At 45.3% G+C, this 22,131-nt stretch overlaps 1 protein-coding gene and 1 long non-coding RNA gene across 2 annotated transcripts in view; one reads left to right on the forward strand and one right to left on the reverse strand.

Moving 5' to 3' along the window:
• Nucleotides 1-20,187, forward strand: part of LOC309523308 (uncharacterized protein) — a 283,533-nt gene extending 263,346 nt beyond the window's left edge. The window contains exon 2 of the mRNA XM_082207104.1: nt 20,155-20,187. The gene's annotated coding sequence lies outside the window, so the exon portion shown is untranslated. The remainder of the gene's footprint in view (nt 1-20,154) is intronic.
• Nucleotides 311-17,503, reverse strand: LOC309523331. The gene is made up of 3 exons (XR_014215301.1): nt 17,420-17,503; nt 4,815-4,928; nt 311-441 (listed from the first exon to the last, which is right to left on the reverse strand). It is a non-coding gene; the product is annotated as an uncharacterized lncRNA (long non-coding RNA).
• Nucleotides 20,188-22,131: the final 1,944 nt, after the last annotated feature.

Consider the following 22,131-nt stretch of genomic DNA (forward strand, 5'->3'; position numbering starts at 1 on the left):
GGGGTGTGTCAAATACACAAATGAGAAACCCTTGCTATAATAACCTAACCTAGATTACACACAACAGTTTTAAGAAAGGATCTTTTAAGAGATCTATATCTGTAACGTGTTATTTTAAAAAGTAACACACTTGCAGCAGCATCTCACAGCCTTCACTTAGAGCGGGTCCACTCTGTGAGCGCCCCTGCAAATGGCCAGCAGAAATCATGAAGCGTCTTCCTAGGAAGGCTCAACTCTCCCATGTAAATTGGCGAGGCACCTCTTGGTTTCGTCCGAGACAGAAGGTTCAAGTAATACTACGCTGGGATGGCTTTTCTGGGAGCATGTCGATCAAGTGCTGGAGGTCCACACATGCATCTGTTTTGCTAGCTGGTGCACATAACCAATGTCAGGTCTCTGGTCAGGATCTGGGTATATGCACATGCTGACCAGCTCTCGCAACTGCAAGGGGGAAAACAGAGGACCGTGAGACACACCCTGCCGCCCATTGCCATGCGCACCTGCCTGGTGGTGCAAGAGGGGCCAATTCCCATTTGAAGGCACCCAAAGCCTTCCACTGCCAGCCTATGAATAAAGTATTCTAACATCCTTGAGTTCTAGAGTAGAACTTGATCAGCTCCATGGATTTTAAGACAGTTTAAAGACAAAATATATGCATGCACACGCACTCACAGATGCTCAAGTTAGAGAGTAGCACACTTGACTGGGGATACCAACATTTTAGATGCAGGTTTCAAAATTCCCACACTCACTCTTCAATACTTATTAGTCCAACCTCACCTCCCTTTCCCTCTCTAATGGGCCTGGGCATACCACCAGAAAATGGCTCAGGCATTCAGGTTTTGCAGTAGTTGACAGTATTGGAAAATATCCTATGAAAGAAGTATATATCTACCGAGAGAGGTCAATGTGAAAGCCCTCATTAGCAATAATTGCCATTCCATTCTGTGTTTGGTGGTGAAGAGAATGGCATGTTGAGGTTCTGGCTCGAGAGGAAGCCGAGCCAGGACCTAATGAATATTTAGCTAACCTTCCTGTATGTACAACTGGAATAGCTGGGTATATGCCAAACTCAGAGCAGCCCCCCTTCCCCGATGTTGATGGAATCCCAACCAACCAACAATGCCAATGGCCAGGGATGGTGACAACTGTAGTCCTAGAAGGCACCAAGCTATGGCAGTGAAACCCACCTGAAAGTGAGAATGAATTACAGTGCAGAAGTAATTATTCAGGAGGGTGAAGCAGCCTAATGGAATCTCACATAGACATCTCACTTGCATACCAGAGGACGGGGTAGATAGAGATACCTGCCAGTAGCAACAGACTCAGTCCATCCCACAATCAGGCCCCATGCATCAGACAGAGATCCACGCAGGAGTAAAAAGGGCGGTTTCCAGCCAGCAAGAGGGTCAATTGAAGATGGTTTCTGATGGTTGCAGAATGCCTTCTGTACTTTTGTCAAATGCAAACCAGTCATGAGCCTTTCTACACTACTGAAAGAGAATAACCAAGCCCCTCCCCCCCGTCTGCATGTCCTCAAAGGAAGCCATTCATGTAACTAGGAAGGGAGAAACTGCTGGCATGGAAGGAGTTTTGTCAGGAATTAAGGAGCCACTCCAGACAGGGCTGCCTTGTCTTGTTCTGCTCCGCTCATCCAACGTCTCTCCTGAAAGGGAGGCCACCTGCACCACTGCCCCTCGCAAAGGCAAGACCCTATAGCCACCGCCAAATATCACTTCCCAGTCTCCTCTGCCTCTTCTTCAGCACCACAACTTCACAGCACAGACTCCGCCCATGAAGCATTTTCCTGACCCACACAGACTGAATCATTATGGAGTGCCAACTCAGTACTCCAGAGACTAAATGTTTACTGACATGGCTAGGAATGTGTGTGGGGTGTGTGTGTACTGGTGCAGTTTCACACAACGGCAATTCACCCAGTGTGCTGGCCTGTTGCATGCAAATGCACCATCTGGAACGGAGTTCTCTGGGACCTGCCACTTTTATTTGAGCTCTCAACCATCCTCCTCGCGCTGAATTGTATCACTAGACTGCACTCTCTCTTTAGCACTGCCAGAGGGAGGCAAACCGACAGTAATTGGAAAGACAGGAAACATATCTGTCAACTTGCACTAATTCCTGCTGCCAGAAGGCAGATTCCAAGAAGCTGGAGCAGCAGCAAGGCAAAGGGGAAGACAATGAACCTGACTGGGCCACAGGAGTGGTCTGCAAGAAGGAATTGTGCTCAAGCAGCCAGAAAGTTGCCAAGAGGGGCTGGCATGGCTGCATCAACACTCCTGCGCATCAGCAATCTAACACCGGGAAGGGGAGAGGAAATGCAGGCACTTGTCCAAAGTAGGACCAGCAGCAGCCAGGGTCATTTAGCATAAGCCTTCCAGTGTGGAAAGGGATGTGCATGACCAGTTTCCTCAGAGAGGCAGCCAAGGAGCTGCATATGACAGCCAGGGTGGAAACTCTGTGCCAAAAAATGCCACAGCCTACAACTTGGACACTGTCCAAGACCTGGGCCAATGTGCATATTGATGTTCCTTCTGTTCTGAAGAGGAGGACACAGCACTGGAACCTCCTCTCCTTGCCTACTGGAAACCCTGCTCAGGCACATTCTGCCCCCAGCTCCTCCCAGTTTCTGTATTAGCAAAAGGGTCAGCCTTCCAGCTAAGCAATACTCCTGACTTAGCAGCCAAGAGAAGCAGTGCAAATAACTGCAAATTTTGCGACAAGCTGATTGGAATGCTCAAGACTGCCTGCTCCTGGTGCAAAGCCTGCCACAACTCATTTCACCCCACACATCCACATCAAACTCTCAGCAACCTATACACAAGATCCCAGTGCATTCATGGTGATCTGCTTTTTACACACTCAGAGAAAAAAACTTGCTGGAAGACTGGTCACCTTGCTACCCATAAAGTGTGTGTGTGTGAGAGAGCGAGAGAGCGAGAGAGAGAGAAATTCAGAGCTTGTTCCTTGTGCCCCTTCTCTGGCATTTATGCCCACCCCCACTTCCATTGCCAAACAAGCAGGTTCACATTTCCTTAAAATTTTAATCAAGACTACAGAAGCTATTGGTGTGCGGGAGGCAGCAGACTTCTGAAAGCACACTTGGTACCTGTGCTTGATGAGTGGACATTCAACAAGCAGGTCTTTCATCTGCCCTGATTTCATCACTTGCTTTCCAACTCCAAAGGGTTAATATATTTGTTTAAAAGCTGCAGAGGCGCACCTGTGTTGGGAGCACAAACACCTATCGGACTACAGAATGTATGGTGAATATGTGTGTGGTGATGCACTGCTGCTGTTGTGGTGAGTGTTAGGTTTCTGTTGTGCCACTGTGCAGTTTTTGGAGTCACAAGACTCTATTGACATTCCAGACTGCTGGAAGTCTCACTGGAGACGGGAGACAGATGTTGATGTTACTGGTTTCCTGTTTCTTTGTTTCTGTTGTTTCTCTCTCACAGAGAGAGCAGTCGCATATTCTTTTCTCTCCTGCGTAGTTAGGAATAAACGTAGCAATGTAGCACATTTCTAGGCTCCTGCTGTTTGGATACTCTGCGTAATGGGGGAGCGTGCCTAAGCCTCATCAAAGGCTTAGGTCGTTAATCAACGTCGGAGGAGAGCTTAGATGGATTCCGAAGAACGGCGAAGAGGAGAGCCATTACAACTCGGTCGTACGGAACCTCCGACAGATCAAACAACAGAGGAGCTTCCCGTCCTTCTTGCACCGCAGTACAAAGGCGTGTGGATTTTTTTGCCCTCCTACTGGACACTTCAAGTACGTGGGTTGCATAAAACGTAGTAATTTCTAATGTGGCTATTGCAGTAAAGTGATTCTTTTCAGTGTTTGGGTGCCAATACAGCTCCTTGCCAAGGGCGCAGGGGACCCTAGGTATGCCTCTGGAAAACTGGCAGGAAGGAACACTGTTGACGAACCTCTCCCACCAGGTGCTCCTTCCATTCATTCTTAAAACACTGCATTTCACAAATGATAAAGCTCAAAGCTTATGCTGAGATCCCCTGAGGGCTATACTTGGTCTAAAGTGGTCCAGCATTTGACAGGCTAGTTTTTAGCAGATGCCATGGGGCAACTTGCAGCACATTTTAGCCCAGTCACACGATGCTGTGCACTAGAGAAGGAAAACCAAGCTTTAGGCATCAAGGTGCTGCCCATCCTGCTGCCTCAGCACTGCTCTGCTTTTCCTGAGCATCTCACTTGCTGCTTTATGGTATCTGATTAGAAAAAGTATCTGAATATGCAGCTGTGTAAGCAGGAAGGCATCTCTCCCTTCTGAAAAGGCTTTGAGGATGTGCCAAGGCAATTCCCTGAAGATGCTCCAATCTTGAGCTCCCTGCCATTTGTGTGTGTGTGTGTGGGGGGGATGTCGGAACCTGCATTTGACCGAGCTCCTCCGAGCTCCTCTGGAATTGCCTGCAACATGATTAACGACCTGAACCTCTAATAAGGCTCCAGGCACATTCCCCATTACGCAGCGTTTCAAAGCAGCATGAGGAAGGACGAGATACTATGAGCTACATCCCCAGGTTTTATTTTCTAGGCTACGCAGACAGAAAAGAAATACATGCTCTGTGAAAGCAGAGAGCAACTGGAACAAACAAAGGAACAGGAAACCAGTAACGCCACATCCGTCTCCTGTCTTCCGTGAGACTTCCAACAGTATGGAATCCCAGGAATGTAAACAGAGTCTTGTGACTCCAAAGCACTGCACAGTGGCAACACACAGAAACCAACAGGGTGTTCCTTCCATTCAGAGCCCAAGAGACTGTACAGCTGAAGTTACCTTGTCAGAATAATGTTCGGTTGGAAGAGGGGGGTAATCACACTGCTCTATCTTTTGGCAGAGCGAAAACAGGTTCATTTTATCACCATAGAAGGGTCCCTGGAGACCTGCCATCTAGAAAGAAAATATTAGAAAATGAGTGACACAGGAGAAATGTTCAGGGAGAACCAACTGAAGTTCGCATGGGTCTGTTGCTTGGCAGTTGTACCCAAGTTGGTTGTCACCATTTCCACAAGCACAACTTGGAAACTTGCCAATAAATGGGTGGCTCTTCCAGGAGGTTCTAAGGACTAAACCATTACAAATGAAGAACTTCTTGAGGTGTCCTTGGCTGCTGCCCAGCATTGCATTGGGATGGGCCATTGCTACCTTTACCTCCTACTAGCTCCCCATCCTTCAACCAACCAAGGTCATGAAGCAGGAACAGTACAAAACCCACAGCGCCATCCGGAAGGGGGGGGCACCAGGGGGCGCATTGGAAGATGGCTGACAATAACATCTCTCTGACCCACATGAGGTAATTAAGAGGCTGATATGGGAATATGCAGCCTCCCTTGCCCCCCAAGGGAATGGGGGGCACTGCCTTGCCTGCTGTGTCCATAATTCACCCCCGGATTCGAAAGAAGGGGGTGAGGGCACTAGGCACGAAGCCCTCGGGTGGGTCTGGCTCTCCCGGATGCTGTCTCTGATCGCACACTGGTTTGCATCAGCTCGAAATATATAATTGGAAAAGAAGCAAATGCACATATTTCAAGTGAAGATCGGGAGTAAAGACTGCTAACTAAAGGGATCTCTGTGATGTGGAGCGACGGGCTGGATTCAATAATAAATCAAGAAGAAGTCTCATCAAAGGATCAGTATGTCGGAGCGAGACTGAAAAGGGGGGGGACTTTTCTTTTTTTGTCTTATGTGAGTACCCAATAACCCTCCCTCCTAAGAAAGAATTGTTGCAAATTACTGATTACAAGCAGGAGGATTAAGAACTGTGTGGAAATTAACTACTAATCAAAGATATGGCTTGTGGAACATCGAGAAAAGAAAGAAGGTTTTCGGTGACGCAGTTAGAAAAAGAGGCTGTTATGGCAGATCTGTCCGCAGAAGGAGGGGGAGGACTGATTGTGTTAATTCACAAGAAAGGGCCGCGCACAGACCCGGCCAATTTTAGACCAATTAGCCTGCTAAATGTTATCGGGAAGATCTATTCAAGATTTCTACTTAACAAATTAACGACCTGGATGGAAAGCAACAATATCATCGCAGAGGAACAGGCGGGTTTCCGCCCCGGAAGATCAACAACAGACCAAATCTTAATCCTAAATCACTTGGCCACCAAATACGCTGGCAATGGCCTAAAAGCCCTCCATGTCGCCTTTATAGACTTTGAGCAGGCCTTTGATCTAATTCCCAGGAACCAGCTATGGACAAAATTGGCAGCGACATCTATCGACCGCCGCCTTCTCTTGCTGATTATTAATTTGCATACAAATACCCTCTTGAGGATTAGGATAGATAGTAAGGGGCTAGTCTCCAATCCGGTTGCCACCACTAGGGGGGTAAGACAGGGCTGTTTGCTTGCCCCTGCTCTATTTAACTTCTATATTAATTCGCTAGTGGTGCATATGGCAAATGCTGATTTCCATCCACCAAAACTGGCAGGACGAGCCTTAAATGTCCTACTGTATGCGGACGATGCCGCCCTATTAGCTACCTCCCCCATCGGATTAAGGAGGATGCTTCGAGCTCTTCATGAATATGAGACCCAACACGAGCTCCAATTAAATTATGCCAAGACCAAAATAATGGTCTTTGCTGCTCGACCGAAACCTAATTTATGGTCAATTAATGGTATTCCTTTAGAGCAGGTCAGTTGCTTCAAGTACCTGGGTCAGGTTGTAAGATCAAATAGGTCCTTCCTGGCGCACAGAGAATACATAGCCTCGAACGCATCCAAAGCAGCCCTGGTGATTAGAATCCTGTACTCCAAGAAACAGGCACAAACTGTCAATGTTGCCTTACGTCTCTTTAAAATTAAAGTCCTCCCTCTTCTGCTGGTGGGCATTGCCTTGGGCTCACGTAGGGATTTTGAAAAATTGGAATCTATCCAAACCCAATTCCTCAGGGCCATACTCAGGACCCCCCCCCCTCCGTGGCAGGCGCGATCATGAGATTGGAAACCGGTTGCCAAGCCTTTAGGTATATGGCCCTGAAAGCGAAGCTATGGCTATGGCTCAAGCTCTGTTTCAGACCGGTGGGTTTGGCCCCCTTGATTCTGAGGGATAACTTTAAATCTCCATGGGAAGGGGAGATAGTGGAGGAAGTGCAGAAGTGTGGGTTGTCCTCCCTTTATATAGAGTCCATGACATATAGCCACGCAAAGGCGGTGATCGCTCAAAGATTAAGGGATATTGCCAGACAGGAGGACACAGCCCGTGTGAAACCTGGGTTGTTTCTGGGGGAGCAGTTGTATCGGGCCGCTCCAGCTCGCTACCTGGCGGATATCCACTACGTGGAATACCGCAGACTATTTACTGCGGCTAGGCTGAATGTTCTTGACTCGGCGGTCCTGAAGGGAAGATATGGAGGAGTCCCATATGACCAGAGATTATGCCACTGTGCATTGGGTGAGGTAGAATCCACAGAGCACATTTTATTGAGCTGTCCCTTCTACAATGATTTAAGACAGTATCTTATAACTCCATACTTACCCCAGCTCAGTTCCCGACAAAGAGGAAAGCAGACAGCATATCTGCTAAATAAGTCTTCTCGGAAAACAACCTTGTCAGTGGCTAAATTTCTTTTCCTGGCACTCAAGTGTCGGAAACGTATAACTGAATGTTTTGACGTGGGTTATCTGTGAGAGGTCTAGTACTGTGGCCCTACCTTACTTATGTACCTCCTATGATGTTATAGTTTATATTTATTGTGTAATGTTTTAATTCTGACTATCGGTCGAATAAAGAGATTGATTGATTGATTGATTGATTACAAGCAGGAGGATTAAGAACTGTGTGGAAATTAACTACTAATCAAAGATATGGCTTGTGGAACATCGAGAAAAGAAAGAAGGTTTTCGGTGACGCAGTTAGAAAAAGAGGCTGTTATGGCAGATCTGTCCGCAGAAGGAGGGGGAGGAGGACTATGGCTTGTAACTATATCGGAATGTGAGTTTGGCCTGGCAGGGCCCCCTGAAAAAAAATTATGAGAGCGGCAGGTCTGTGGAAAACAGAACAGACTGTGGGAATTGTTTTGTACGGAGTGTTGAAATGATGTCTGTTTATATTGATATGGCTCTTGGACGAACGTAAAAGCCACACAATGTTTGTTTTCAACCCGCTTGTGGAAACTATCAGAGATCACAAAGAAAGGAATATATGAAAACTACAAGAAGATGAGGAAAACAACAAAGAGAAGATTGAATAGAACTGTGACTATTATTTGGACAGAACTATGTCATCAAAGCAGCAGCAAGAGAGATCTTTGGATCCCGTTCGAAGCTGGAAATATGGGTACCCCCAACAAAAATTTAAAAATTCCTGGCTATGTAATTTGGAATTGATGTGATTTGGAATTAATGTGATCTGATTGGCCTGTTAATAAAAATTATTTTTTTAAAAAAAAAACCAAAAACCCACAGTGCCATCCAAAAAGCAGGGAGGACAACTAGTCGTTTTCTAGTGAAAACTATTTACCTCTAGCAGCTGTCCCCTCTTCAGAGAGCTGGATCTGCAGCCACTCCGTTCTCAAGACAGAGACCACCACTGGCTCTGACAAGCAGGAAAAGGTCCTGCGACTGCCGTCTCACAACAGAGCATCCTGGTAGGGTAGCTCATGCTCAGCCAGATGCCATCAACTATGACTGCCTCCCATAACATCTTTCTGGCTCTGACATTACAAATAACATTTTCCCCACCTCTATGTACACCTTCCTCCAAATTGCTTCATATGCAGACTTTGTAAGTATCTCTGAGCCACAGGTTTGGTCTGAGAAGAGCAAGTGCAAACTTTACTGCCAATGGTAAAGACTCATGCTTCATACTGATGGAAACATTTTGTGTTTGATTCATTCAAAGGGCAAATTATAACCTTGTTTACCGTACAGAGAGATCCGGCTTCTTACATAACAGCCCTGTCACTTTTTTGGTCCATTTGGTTGCAGAAGAGACACTTGCCCTGCACACGGGAAACATTTTATGCAGGCTGTGCAGAAATGTGAGGCAGCATTGCAAGTGTCTGCTGGACAGCCAATCCCGCAGCCCTTATACATTCAAAGCAATTTATAACTTCAGAGATGGCAGAGGATAATCCAGCTGGATATTTTGTTAATTCACCCTCAGCAGCTTTTAAAAATTCTGTGGTTGCTTCTTTCTTTCACAAACCCAACCACTAAAAACAAGCAGTGTGGCTGACTGTAAACACACGCAGAAGAGTCAAGCAACAAGGCTAACGGCATGAAAGGGCCTTTCAAAGCAAACAAACAATGGGTTGCATCCAGCTAAGCCCTACTCAAGAGTCAACCCATTGGAATTAATGAATCCAAGTTAACCTTGCTCATCAACTTCAATAGGTCAACTCTGAGTAGGACTAGCATTACATACAGCCCCATGTCTCTTCCTGCTTCCTATTTGAAACTCTTTCCCAACCCCAAAAAATATGTAAATTCTAGAAGTTGACCTGAACTTCAGCAGGACAGAAAAACAGCTCAGCCATTTGCTCAACTTCATGAAAGTACAAAAGCAGCAATAAGAAGCCACTGTGCACCCCAAATACCTTTTCTTCTTCAGGCATGGGAGCAAGCACACACACACACACACACACACACACACACACACACACACACACACACACACACCCCGTGCCCCCAACAACACGCTCAGCAGGAGCATAAGGCCAGCCCCCCCCCACCTCCATCCTCCAGGAAGAGAGCCCAAGACGCACACACACCCCGCTCCCCATTTACACCCAGCTCTAATAATAAGGCTGGTCTTCAAAGCGAGCGCCGCCAGCGAGTGGCACCGAGGCTCGGCGAGCGAGAGCAGCGGTGTCCCCTCAGCATGCGGCCCCCACGGAGCCCCAGCTGCTTATTAATCCATAATGCTATTCAAGGGCTCCCTGTCACTCTCGCTGTCACAAGCTGCCCCTCCACAATGAAATAATCCTCCTCCTAATGAAGCACTATTGGATAATTGTGGATATTATCTACTCTGGTTAGAAGATCTTTTAAAAACCATTTTGCCGCATGCTGCGGCAGATCGGCAAAGCCACCGTTCTTTTTAGTTGTGTTTGCGGAGCCTCAGCTCTGAGCCACTGTTTTAATAGGGAGGGTCTATTTGAAAAGTGTTAAGTCTTTTGCTCATTATCATGCACAGGGGGTAGCGACCTAAAGAAATCTGCCTCTTGGCAGGCGATCAGCAATCTCCCAGCAAAGGTGGTGGTGGTTGTGGTTGTTGTTGTTTTTAATGCAGGGAGGAGGAGGAGGAGGAGGAGGAGGAGGAGGGAGAAGTTACTCCAAGGCACTTCTCACTCATTTTATACTTTTATAAACAATATTGAGAACACAGACAAATTACCAATATCCATTTGGGCAGTTTAGAAATTTGGCAGTGAGGCAGAGGTCCCTTGATTTATCCACTAAGAAAAGGTGCCCAAATCAAACTGGATTTCCATGATATTAAAACTTTGTTTCCTCAGCAGCACAGCTTTAGTCACGGGCCTGACTTCTGCTTAATACACCCTTCCATGTGATTATATTAGATTATAATATTAGATTAGAATCTGTTGTATTTTGGATAAAATGTATAACTGGATGGAAATCAATAAAAAATTATTTTTTTAAAAAATACACCCTTCCATGTGTGTGTGTGTGGGGGGGGAGGCACCCACCCCAGGGATGCGTTGGGAATGGGGAGTCAGCCATTGACTCCACTGAGGCCCACTGAACACAGGCAGCTCTCCAACCCCTCCAGTGCAGACTTGCTATTCAAAACCCCTTTGCCCAAACAGGGGCCTGCACCAAATCCCCAGCCAGCCCCACTTTATGTGGGGATCGTATCCTGAGAGATGGCTGCAGTGGCAAATCTGAAAACACAACCGCAAGACTCCCAGCAGTTCTAGTCAGCCCTGTTTCCCCATTCTTGTCATCTACGGACAAGGGCAGCCTATCTGAGGCACTGAGCAAGAGCCCCCCTCACTCCTGTGACTGGAATGGCCAAGGTGGCTGGCTGAGGTCTGTGGCTTAGACACGTTTGAAGGTTTCGTTTTGACATCTGGATTAGAAAAATTGTAGTGGAATGGCTGGATCCCCGTTTCAAACTGACCACCATGCTCTACGACTGGTCTAAGAAAATAAAAATTGCTCCCTGTGTTTAAATTGATTATCTTGTTAGAACTGCTAAAGCCATTACTTGCAGCTATTTATAGGAGAGGGAGAACTTATTTTTATCCCTTGCAAGTTATCTTGATGACAGATCCTCGGGAGATGGTGAAGCCTTCCCACTATTTTTATAAGATTTAATATAAATCAATGTGAGATTGTAAATGTCAAGTTTAAGTGGCATTATCTGGCTTCACACACACACACACCCCAGCCCAAATAATGTTAAAGTGAATTCCAACTGGCATGTGTGCCTCTAGGCTACTTGGAGACAAAATTCCCCCAGTTTATCTGCACATAATCAAAAACAAAAAACACAGAGAAAGCTTCCACCCAGTCCACCACTGCTTTTCCTATTTTTCACAAAGCAAGAGCAGAGGCATGAGAACAGAGTATTGACACTGACATCTTCGGTGGCCTCCACTGCCACTAAGCAGTGGGCAGGGTTCCTTAGCTGAGCCAGGGCAGGACGGAGCTTGTTCAGGGCTGGCCACATTTGCGAAGATGCTTCCTTGGAACAACATCTGCAGATATGCTTATCTCCGCTGAACTGAAACCTCAAGATTACAGCTGGAAGTGCCATGGCTGGCTTTGAACTGACTTGGGCCTGAGCCATGGAAAAGCAGGCAATTATGAATTAATATAATAATATATTATATATAATATAATATATTATATATAATAATATATAATATATATGAAGGGACGCGGGTGGCGCGAAGGGACGCGGGTGGCACTGTGGGTAAAAGCCTCAGTGCCTAGGACTTGCCGATTGAAAGGTCGGCGGTTCGAATCCCCGCAGCGGGGTGCGCTCCCGTTGCTCGGTCCCAGCGCCTGCCAACCTAGCAGTTCAAAAGCACCCCCGGGTGCAAGTAGATAAATAGGGACCGCTTACTAGCGGGAAGGTAAACGGCGTTTCCGTGTGCTGCGCTGGCTCGCCAGATGCAGCTTGTCACGCTGGCCACGTGACCCGGAAGTGTCTGCGGACAGCGCTGGCTCCCGGCCTATAGAGTGAGATGAGCGCACAACCCTAGAGTCTGGCAAGACTGGCCTGTACAGGCAGGGGTACCTTTACCTTTACCTTTATAATAATATATACACATAAAAATAAGGAACACTCTTCCTGGTTGCTGACATAAATGTGATCAAGGCCTGACTAGAGAGCCTGATTTAATTACAAACTGCCACCATTTATGGAAGGTGAAAAATGTGGGGAAAGAAAAAACACACTCTGAGGGAGCCAACCCTCTTCTGATGCTGCTTCTGAGACAAACATAATCTCTGGCAACTGGAAGGTCCTTTTCAGGCACACCAAGGATAGAGCCACCTGTGGGAAAGCAGTGTCACCTGTGACTGTGGCTTTCCCAGAAGAGTGAACCACAAAGGTTGCAGTTCCACCTGAGGTACAGAGGCAAGAGGTGGATCACTGGTGGGAATGGCAGAGACCGGCTGTGGGGGTTCTTCCTTTCAGAGATAACAATACTGGAGAAGGGGGATAATTTTAGACACTGTCACGCTGCTGTACTTTCCCCACTAGAAGACACTTAAACAACTGTAGAAACAAAAACACATTCCCACTATAGCAGGAGACCCCCCTTCATTACAATGTAATGCACAAGCACCACACACACACCTCCCACCTTCCCTGACCCCGTAGATACCCCTTTTAGAGGGGCATCCCCTAAAAAGCCTTCCGTAAATAAGGAAGCGCTACTTTGACAGCTCTCTGTACTGGAACCCTTTCGCTATATGAACCGTTCTTTGCCCTATTCTTTTAATGGGTAGACCAATTTCCTGAACTCGAGGTCAATTGGCTGCCGCTTCAACCAATCAGCGTTACCAAACAGCGCCCCTTGTGGCGGCTATGCAGGTACTGCAGGCTAATGCGCACCCTTCTCTATACTTTGACAGCTCTCAATACAAAGTTTCCGGGTTTAATTGACCGTGACTAATCTTATCAAAATGTAGCAAGTTACTTCCGGAAGTGAACCTCTCTTTGAACTCCTTTTGACAGTTTTTGTTATAAATTCATTAAAAATCAGCCGTACGTCGGATTTACACCAGACCACTTTTATTTTACTTTATACAACAAGGACTATCAAAGGGGGGGGGGGGTTGGTGGCTTGACACTGGTCAGCCATAATCCCTTGAGCGAGAGGACACATACTCTGCAGCCCTGCCCGGTTGACATGGCAACCTTGATAGTCATCTTGATGGGCTCAGACAGAAGGCTATCAGGAACACAACGGACTGCATACACGAGTGGATACAACATGGACTATGACAAAAGAACAGTGATCGGATTCCCCCTCAGGGGGCAGGAAACTGCGCCTACCCTTTTGTCTTCTGGAAATGACTCATGGGGAGGGGGAGAAAGGACACCAGCCAGGTGTCATGATACTCAGGTTACCTGTGCAACCCCTCCCCTGACCTCTCCTATTTTTAATGTAGTTATGATGTATTTCTAGGGGTGTAACTCAGGGGATTAGAAGCTAATAAAATTTGGGGTCTTCTTTTGTTCTGGGCTTCCATTTTGCTTCACCTTGTGGGCAGTGGGAGTCCTGTTGCGACAGTATTCAATAAAGACCGAGCCTACAGGCTGCTGATTTGCTCCAAGTTGCTCTGGTTGGTGTCTTTACTTTTACCCAAGGGAGCCCTTGGATTTTCCGGTAACACCACCTAGTGCTATAGTTCTAACAACTGGTAACGATGGCAGTTCTGGCTCCAAAGGGCTTCATGCTCGGTATGGAGAGGAAAGCATTTTCATTTCATCTTGCCCATCCTAATGATTCTGAGTAGGACACAATGGGCTGAGTGAGCCTGTTTGGGCTCACAGAAACCACCACCCTATATTTATTTGTGCTCCACCTTTTCATTCAAAAACTGCTCAGGGTGGCTGGCTCACAACACATTTGAGAGTCAATCAATCAATCAATCAATAGATAGATAGCAATTCAATAAGGCAGGAGATAAAAGTAAAATATAGTTAAAACTCATCTTCCAAAGGGTCCCAAGATGTCGTCGTCGTTAGTGGTAGCGTCGACTTGAGCTCCGCATCAGTTGATGCTGTTTTTATTATTTTTATCAGTCTTTTATTAGCTTTTATCAGCCTCAGTATTTTATCTTTGTCATTTGGCAGCTATTATATTTACAAAGCTTGAGTCAAGGGCTTGAGTTAAAAGTCTTAGAGAAGGTCTGGAAAGTCCCGGAGAAAGCCTTAATTAGCTCCAGCTCAACTAAACCAACCAACTACTTATCAGCAGGAGTGGAGATTAGACACCCTATCGTGGGAAGACACCAAGCTTCCTGATTTACAGCAGAAATTAGTAGCGGCTCTATCTCTGAGATAGCAATTCAATAAGGCAGAAGATAAAAGTAAAATATAGTTAAAACTCATCTTCCAAGGAGTCATACCTACTTCTTTGTCAGTAACACTCAGCTTGAGTACTGCTGTCCTCCACCTGCAAGCCTAATCACCAAGGCAAGGTAGTTTGAGCATATTACACCAATCTGGGCCTCGGCTGACAGTTATTTTCTGGGCCCAATTCAAAGTGCTTGCCTAGAACTATAAAGCCTTAAATGGCTCAGGACTGCAGTATGAACCAACCTGGATCTTGTGATCATAATCTGAGGCCCTTCTTCATGTGCCCCCTCCATAAAAGGTCCTTTCTCATGTGGCTAAGAGTGGCAACATGAGAAAGGAACCATTTGAAGGGCTCCCCGTTTTTTTGTGGAATACCATATATAAGCTGACTTTTTCAGCACATTTTTTAATGCTGAAAAAGCCCCCCTCGGCTTATACTCGAGTGAGGGTCCCTGTCGGTGGCTGTTGGCAGCAGCAGAGGAGGAACGAGCAGCCTGAAAGCAGCCCTTTTGGGCTGCTTGTTCTTCCTCCACCGCTGCCACCACCAGCCTCTGCCTCTCAGCAGCACCCTAGGTAGGCAGGGGGACAGGAGGGGCTGGGGGGGAGAGAAGCCCCCTCTGCCGTGTGCGCATGTGCACACACACACTCCGGCCCACCAGGAGGTTTGTGGTGTGGTGAATCGGCTTATACTCAAGTCAATAAGTTTTCCCAGTTTTTTGTGGTAAAATTAGGTGCCTCGGCTTATATTCGGGTCGGCTTATACTCAAGTATATACAGTACTCTCCCTGGGAGGCTTGCCTGGTACCATCATGGAACCAGATGGAAACATTCCTCTTCTCCCAAGCCTTTGTTTAAACAATCTATGGCCTTTTAAACTGTGGGTTTTTTATTGATTTGTTTGTTATTATGTTACGCATTTTCGTGCTTTTATACTGTAAACTGCCCTGTGATCCTGGGACAAAGAGCGGTATATAAATTTAAGAAAAAAACATACAAACTAACAATTTCAGTCAGAGAACCAACCTCAGTAAGTCCTGTTGCTGTTTGCTTGGCAGCAATCAATGCCAAGGCTCGTTCCTGGCCAAAGGCCCTCTCTCTCCACCAGAGCAACAGCAAAACTCTTTCTGCTTGCTATGGTGGCCCTGAAGGCCTTCCTGACGTGGGCTGGGCTGATCCATGCAGGTGTGGACCAGGAGATCCTTGGGGTTTCATGATTCCCAGGCCAATGTCTGGTAAGACGAACCTCAGGGTCCACTCCTCCGAAGCAAGCAGTGTCTCCTTGGGGGGCATAAAAAAGGAAGAAGAGGCTCCCTTGAGGACCCCCCCCCCCCGTACACCAGGGACTCTGCTTGAGGGCTCACTCTGGACACATCAGGAGCAACTGGATGGCTTGCCTTGATTAGGTCTGTTTTAAGGGAAATCCCTCCCCATCACCCACGACTTCAAAGTCAGTGGCAGCAGAGCTCTTGCAAGAGGAGCAGAGGACTGTTACGAGTCACGCTGTGCTGCTCTCTCAAAGGCTACTCAATCCCTACCACGGCATCTCATTGATTTCATTTATTGACTTCTCCACACCGATATTTCTCTCTCCCTCTTGATGGACCCTGCATGGTGCTTTTGCACACTGCCAACAAATTAATCAGCACCTATTGAGCTGCTGGATGACTCAGACCTGAAACCCCAACAGCAGCACACTGCCTGGTCCAACAAGCATCTCATTACACCTTGTCAGCCAAGCTCCCCCCCAAAGGAACAGCACTATCCCCACGGCTCTTATCTGACTTAGGAAGGCCTCCTGCACCCAATATTTTTGAGATTCTTCACCTCAAAACCCAGCAAGGAAGACTGTCTTCTGGGGAAATGGGTCTTCTCAGGTCTCTCTCATCTGCCCTTGGACCTCAAAGCAGAGTCAGCAGCACCTGAGTTCCTAACGGAGACTGTTTCCTTTCCCCTTCTCTCCAGGTTGTTGTTGTTTTAAAGGCAAAACTATTGCAATTCATTCCATCATTGGCTAATTCCAATACAAACACAACACAATGCAAGGACCACTGGATCTCTACCTTCCAAAGTAATACCCTACAGGCTACCCTGACCACAATCTGCAGGCAGGCAGATCCCAGGGGTTCCCAAGCAGCTTGCTCTTCCAGGGCTCTTGGCACCAAGTCTCTCACTGAGTTTTAAAAGCAGCTCACATTTATGCACAGGAAGCTTCAGAAGAGCACCCAAGAGGCAACCCCCTGGGATGTTCCTCTGCTCTTGCCATCAATGCTCAGGGTCAGACATGTACTTTCAACACCACTGGTTGCTTGAGCATTGCAGCTCTCAGACCACATCACAAATTGTACATAATTTCCTTCTTTGATAACATCCAGTATCAAAGCTTACATGGTACTCATGTTGACAATTATAGTTTAAAACAAGTTACACTTTTATGCCAGCAGCATAGTTGCAACACAGTATTTTGAGAACAGCCCAGGACTAAGTAATAAACTAAGTATTGATGGAGCATGAATCCTCTGTGACCAACCCAAAGATGCAAGCAGTTTAAGTTTCTGAAACTCACTATCACACAAACTAAACAGCATGAATTTAAACGCTGTGTCAGAACCAAATTTTTGGGCAACGTAATTACTGATTTGCAAAACAGGAATCTGACTTTGTCCTTAATTCTTGCCTTCTTTGGTCAAGTTCCAGTAATCCTAGGCACTGTATGGACTCTTCAAAATTTGGCATTTCCCCAGGTCTGTGCTCATCCAACAGTCTACTAACTTGTGATATTCAGAATGGAAGGCAAGTTTTATTCTCTGAACTATTCATTTCCGCTTATTTCCATTTTTCCACACTGTGCATAAATATGAAAGTGAGACTTACCTCATACAATAAGCAGTCCAAGGACCAGATGTCTGATTTAAAATTATAGCCATTTTCATGTATCCTTTCTGGGGACATATAGTAGGGTGTTCCCACTGCAAGAGACAAGCCCAGAAAGAGGGATCACTCTCTGAAGAGAGAGCACGATTTGTGTGATGATCTGTAAGCAAACTAAAGGACCAGAGGCTGTGGGAGCAACAGGATACTTGACATTAAAAAGACTAGGAAATGAAAACATGGATAGATTAAGAAAAACACATACTCTGAGGAAGACTCCATCTCAAAACCAAAGGTCACGTTTTCCTACTGACCACATTCAGCAACGCAACTGCTAAAAGTTAACAGCCTCCTCCGGAGGCGGCGCGAAACGAGTAATGGCGGTCCTCTTTGCGCTGCGAAGAGGGGCTCTGCAGGAAAGGGTCGTTCGCTGCGGCAAAGCGACGACCCACTAAGATAAACCACGAGCAGAGCGAGCTCGTGGCCGTGGGATCCGGCGGGCACCTAGAGCGACCCCCAAAACGAAGAAGGAACCCCGTAAGGGGCTCCGGAAGCGCGGAGGGGAAGCGGTGCTGTGGATTCATCGCTCTTTCTGCGGGAGTGAAGCCGCGCGGCTGTTACGGATGAGCGCCGACCTTTCTTCCTTAATATTGGATTACAAATCAACTACTCGTGAGTAAGAGTTATCTGAAATTGGATTACAAATTTATGAATTTGGCTGAAAACGGGAGACGAGAAAAAGGAAGTCCGTCTCCCGGTGGTGCTTAGTGATCAAAGGCAAAGGAACTGACAAGCTGGAAGCAATACAAAAAGGTTTTAAAACGGGAAGCATCATACGTCTGGAGAAGTTAGAAACTGAAGGGAAAGGCAAGTTATCTTTATTTTCCTTGCTATGGTGTTTATTTTACTTGGGGACCCTCTCCTCTGCTGGACTTTTAAAACTTTAAAAACCCCAGTCCCGGGCTTGCAGTGGGCAAAAGGCTGTTTTGCGGATACACATACAAAGTTGAAATGGATACTTAGAGGCATCACTGGTGGATACAACTAAATAACTGTATCTTGCACCTCCAGAGAAACTACTGTGGCAACATTGAGAGGGCTCTGCCAGAGGGAAAAGGTCTTCTCTAAAGACTATTGTTAATTTATTTAACTGCAGGAACTTTAATGGCGACTGAAACTTTGTTTCTTCTTTCCTGAATTGCAACAATACTCCCCCTAGTGGAGTTTGGGATTTACAACTTCCTGAGAACTAACTTTGTTTTGACTCTCTGTGGTTTGGTTATTTACTCTGAAGCCTGTCTTTCCCATGGAATTTTTGACAGCTTGACCTTGAATCCAAAGACAGGTGTGGAATGAGTGTGGAATGAGTGGTAAACCAAAAACAAGAGCTGCGTCGAAAGCAGGGAAAGGCCAATTGGTACAAACAACCCTGATTTCTAAGGCTCGTAGATCTTCAGTCCCTGCTGTATTACAGGGAGTTGTACCATCAACAACAACCCCATCTAAGGAAGCTGAACAGCCAACAACTGAGGATATGGCAGCTGGGGGCTCAAGCACCCTTTTAGAGGAAATGTTACAACAATTTGCAATTTTGAATAAAAAAGTGGATGACCAAACGGCAAAAATTGACTTAGCCACATCTTCAATTACCAAACTTTCTGAACAGGTGGCTAAGCATGAACAAGATATTAGGAATCTAAAGGACGCTACATCTGAAAATCGGAAATTGGCCGAGGCTGCGAATGAAAAAGTAGATCAAGCAATTCAGAAAGTGGATGAATTGAAAGGAGAGGTAAGGCCGCTCCATAAACATATCAGCGACCAGCAGGCCTACCTGTCTTTGGTGGAACTGAGAAACAGGGAAAATAATTTAAGATTACGCTCTATCCCAGAGATTGAGAAAGAGGATCTGACCGGCTTTTTGACAGCAGAATTTTTTAAATTCTGGGGTATAAAGGAAGATACAGACTTTAAAATAACAACCGCATTCAGACTGGGAAGAGTCACCAGGAAAGACAGGCCTAGAGACTGTTTGATCATTTTAAGGACTAAACAGGAGAGAGACAAGCTACTTGACCTACATTTTAACAAAGCACTTGAGATCCAGGACAGAAGAGCACAAATTTACAAGGATATTCCTAAACAACTATTGGATCTCAGATCTAACTACACCGACCTAGCTGGACTTTTGAGAGGCAACGGAATACCATACAGGTGGGAGTTTCCACAAGGTTTATCATTCAATTACAAAGGAAAGAAGATTAAAATCAAAACGAAAGAGGACAGCCAGAAGTTTCTACACGACCACGGAGAAGACTTGCAGAAAGGAGCAGCAGTTCTTTGGCCTCCACCAGAGTCTGGAAAAGAGCTAGCACCCTCGGATTTGGATAAAAAAGAAGACGCCCCATAAAGAGCAACAACAGATTGATACAGGATGTCTCTACAGCTGTACAGTTGGAACATTAATGGCGCAAATTCCCCGGAAAAACGCAAAAAGATTTTTCATATTTTAAAGAAAGAAAATTTGGATATAATTTGTTTGCAAGAAACCCACGTGACCAGGCTCCACAGGAAGGTGTTAATAAACAAAAGATTAGGCCAAGAATTCATCTCATCAGATAGAGTTAAAAAGAGAGGCGTGGTGATCTATGCTAAGGAGAATCTATCACCAAAATTTTTGTTCAAAGATGAACAAGGAAGAATCCTGGCTATTGAAATACAGACCCAAGGAGAGAAAGTTTTGATACTAGGAATTTATGCACCAAATGAGGGGAAATCAGAATTCTACAAGAAGCTACATGAGACACTACTGGACTATCTGGACTATTCTAACACCATTATGATGGGAGACATGAATGGGGTCGTCTCTACCCTTATGGATAAGTCACAGAATCAGAATTTGACTAAAGATGGAAGACTACCAAAAACTTTCTTTGAACTAACTGACAATATGGATTTAATTGATTTATGGAGGACGAGAAACCCCCTAGGTAAAGAAGGAACTTTCTTTTCTGAGGCCCACCTGTCATGGACAAGAATCGACCAAATCTGGACAACTAGAGGGCTGGCACCTAAGACTACAAAAGTAGAAATCTGCCCAAAGACTTGCTCCGACCATAACGCTCTGAAAATGGAAATGAGATTTACTACTGCCGATTCCTTCAGATGGAAAATGAATGACAACCTGTTAAGAGATCAAGAGATTGTAAAGAAGGCCCAAAAAACTTTAAAGGACTATTTTGAAATTAACTTGAATACCTCGGTGGAAAAAAGAATAATCTGGGACGCAAGTAAAGCTGTTATGAGAGGGTTTCTGATACAACAGAATACGATTAAGAAAAAATTCTGGAATGGGAAAAAGGATAAGATATTGGAGAAGATAAGAGAAGGAGAGAAAAAACTAAGATTGAATCCAAAATCAAAAGAGACTCTAAGAGAAATCAAATTCCACCAATCACAATATTTGAAATTGATTAACCAAGAAGTGGAATGGAAAATTAAACAAATGAAACAAAGATCTTTTGAATCTGCAAACAAATGTGGGAAACTGCTAGCTTGGCAGTTGAAAAAGAGACAAAAATTAAACTATGTTACCAATCTAGAAGTTGAAGGGAAAAATATTCAGAAACCGGGAGAAATTAGAAAGTGTTTCCAGAAATATTTTAAAAAACTTTATACACAAGGACCCGAGGAAGCAATTGAGATAGAACAATTTCTGAAAGACAATGGCCTACCAGAACTATCACAAGAGAAGAGGTCAATCTTGAATTGTAAAATAACACAACAGGAAATTGAGGATGCCATTCAGAACATGCAGCTAGGCAAGTCTCCAGGCCCGGATGGACTTACCTCCAAATATTATAGGACGTTAAAAGATTTCTTGATACAACCATTAATGGAGGTTTGTAATCAGATTATGGGGGGAGGGAAGGCACCAGATACGTGGAAAGAAGCATTCATCACATTGATACCCAAAGTGGAGACTGAAAAGACCCAACTTAAGAACTATCGTCCCATCTCACTCCTAAATGTGGATTACAAAATATTTGCAGATATATTGGCCAACAGATTTAAAAAAGTTTTAAACGAAGTAATTCACAAGGACCAAGCTGGCTTCCTCCCAGGTAGACATCTGTTTGACAACACTAGGAATATCATCGATATTCTGGAACTTTTACAAACAAATATTAACACCAGAGCAGTTTTAATTTTTATTGATGCGGAGAAGGCCTTTGATAATATTTCTTGGAAATTTATGAAGAAAAATTTGGAAGGGATGGGAGTGGGAAGGGGGTTTGAGAATGGAATAGAAGCAATCTATTCAGAACAAAAAGCTAAGTTGATAGTGAACAATGTGGTGACAGAAGAACTTCATATTGAAAAAGGAACACGTCAGGGGTGCCCCCTTTCCCCTTTATTGTTTATTTCGGTCCTGGAGGTTTTGCTGAATATGATAAGGAAGGATCGGCTGGTGCAAGGAATTCAGGTCGGAGCGAAACAATATAAACTGAAAGCATTTGCAGATGACTTGGTTTTAACATTACAGGAGCCAGAATCTAGTACAAAAAGAGTTTTGGAATTGATTCAGAAATTTGGTCGGGTGGCGGGTTTTAAGTTGAATAAACAAAAAACTAAGGTGTTAGGGAAAAACCTGACAGTTAATGAAGCAGAGGGGTTTCAGAAGGAAACAGAACTAAATATTGTTAAAAAAGTGA

This window comes from Podarcis vaucheri (genome assembly GCF_965113315.1).
Source record: "Podarcis vaucheri genome assembly, chromosome: W".
Taxonomy (NCBI): domain Eukaryota; kingdom Metazoa; phylum Chordata; class Lepidosauria; order Squamata; family Lacertidae; genus Podarcis; species Podarcis vaucheri.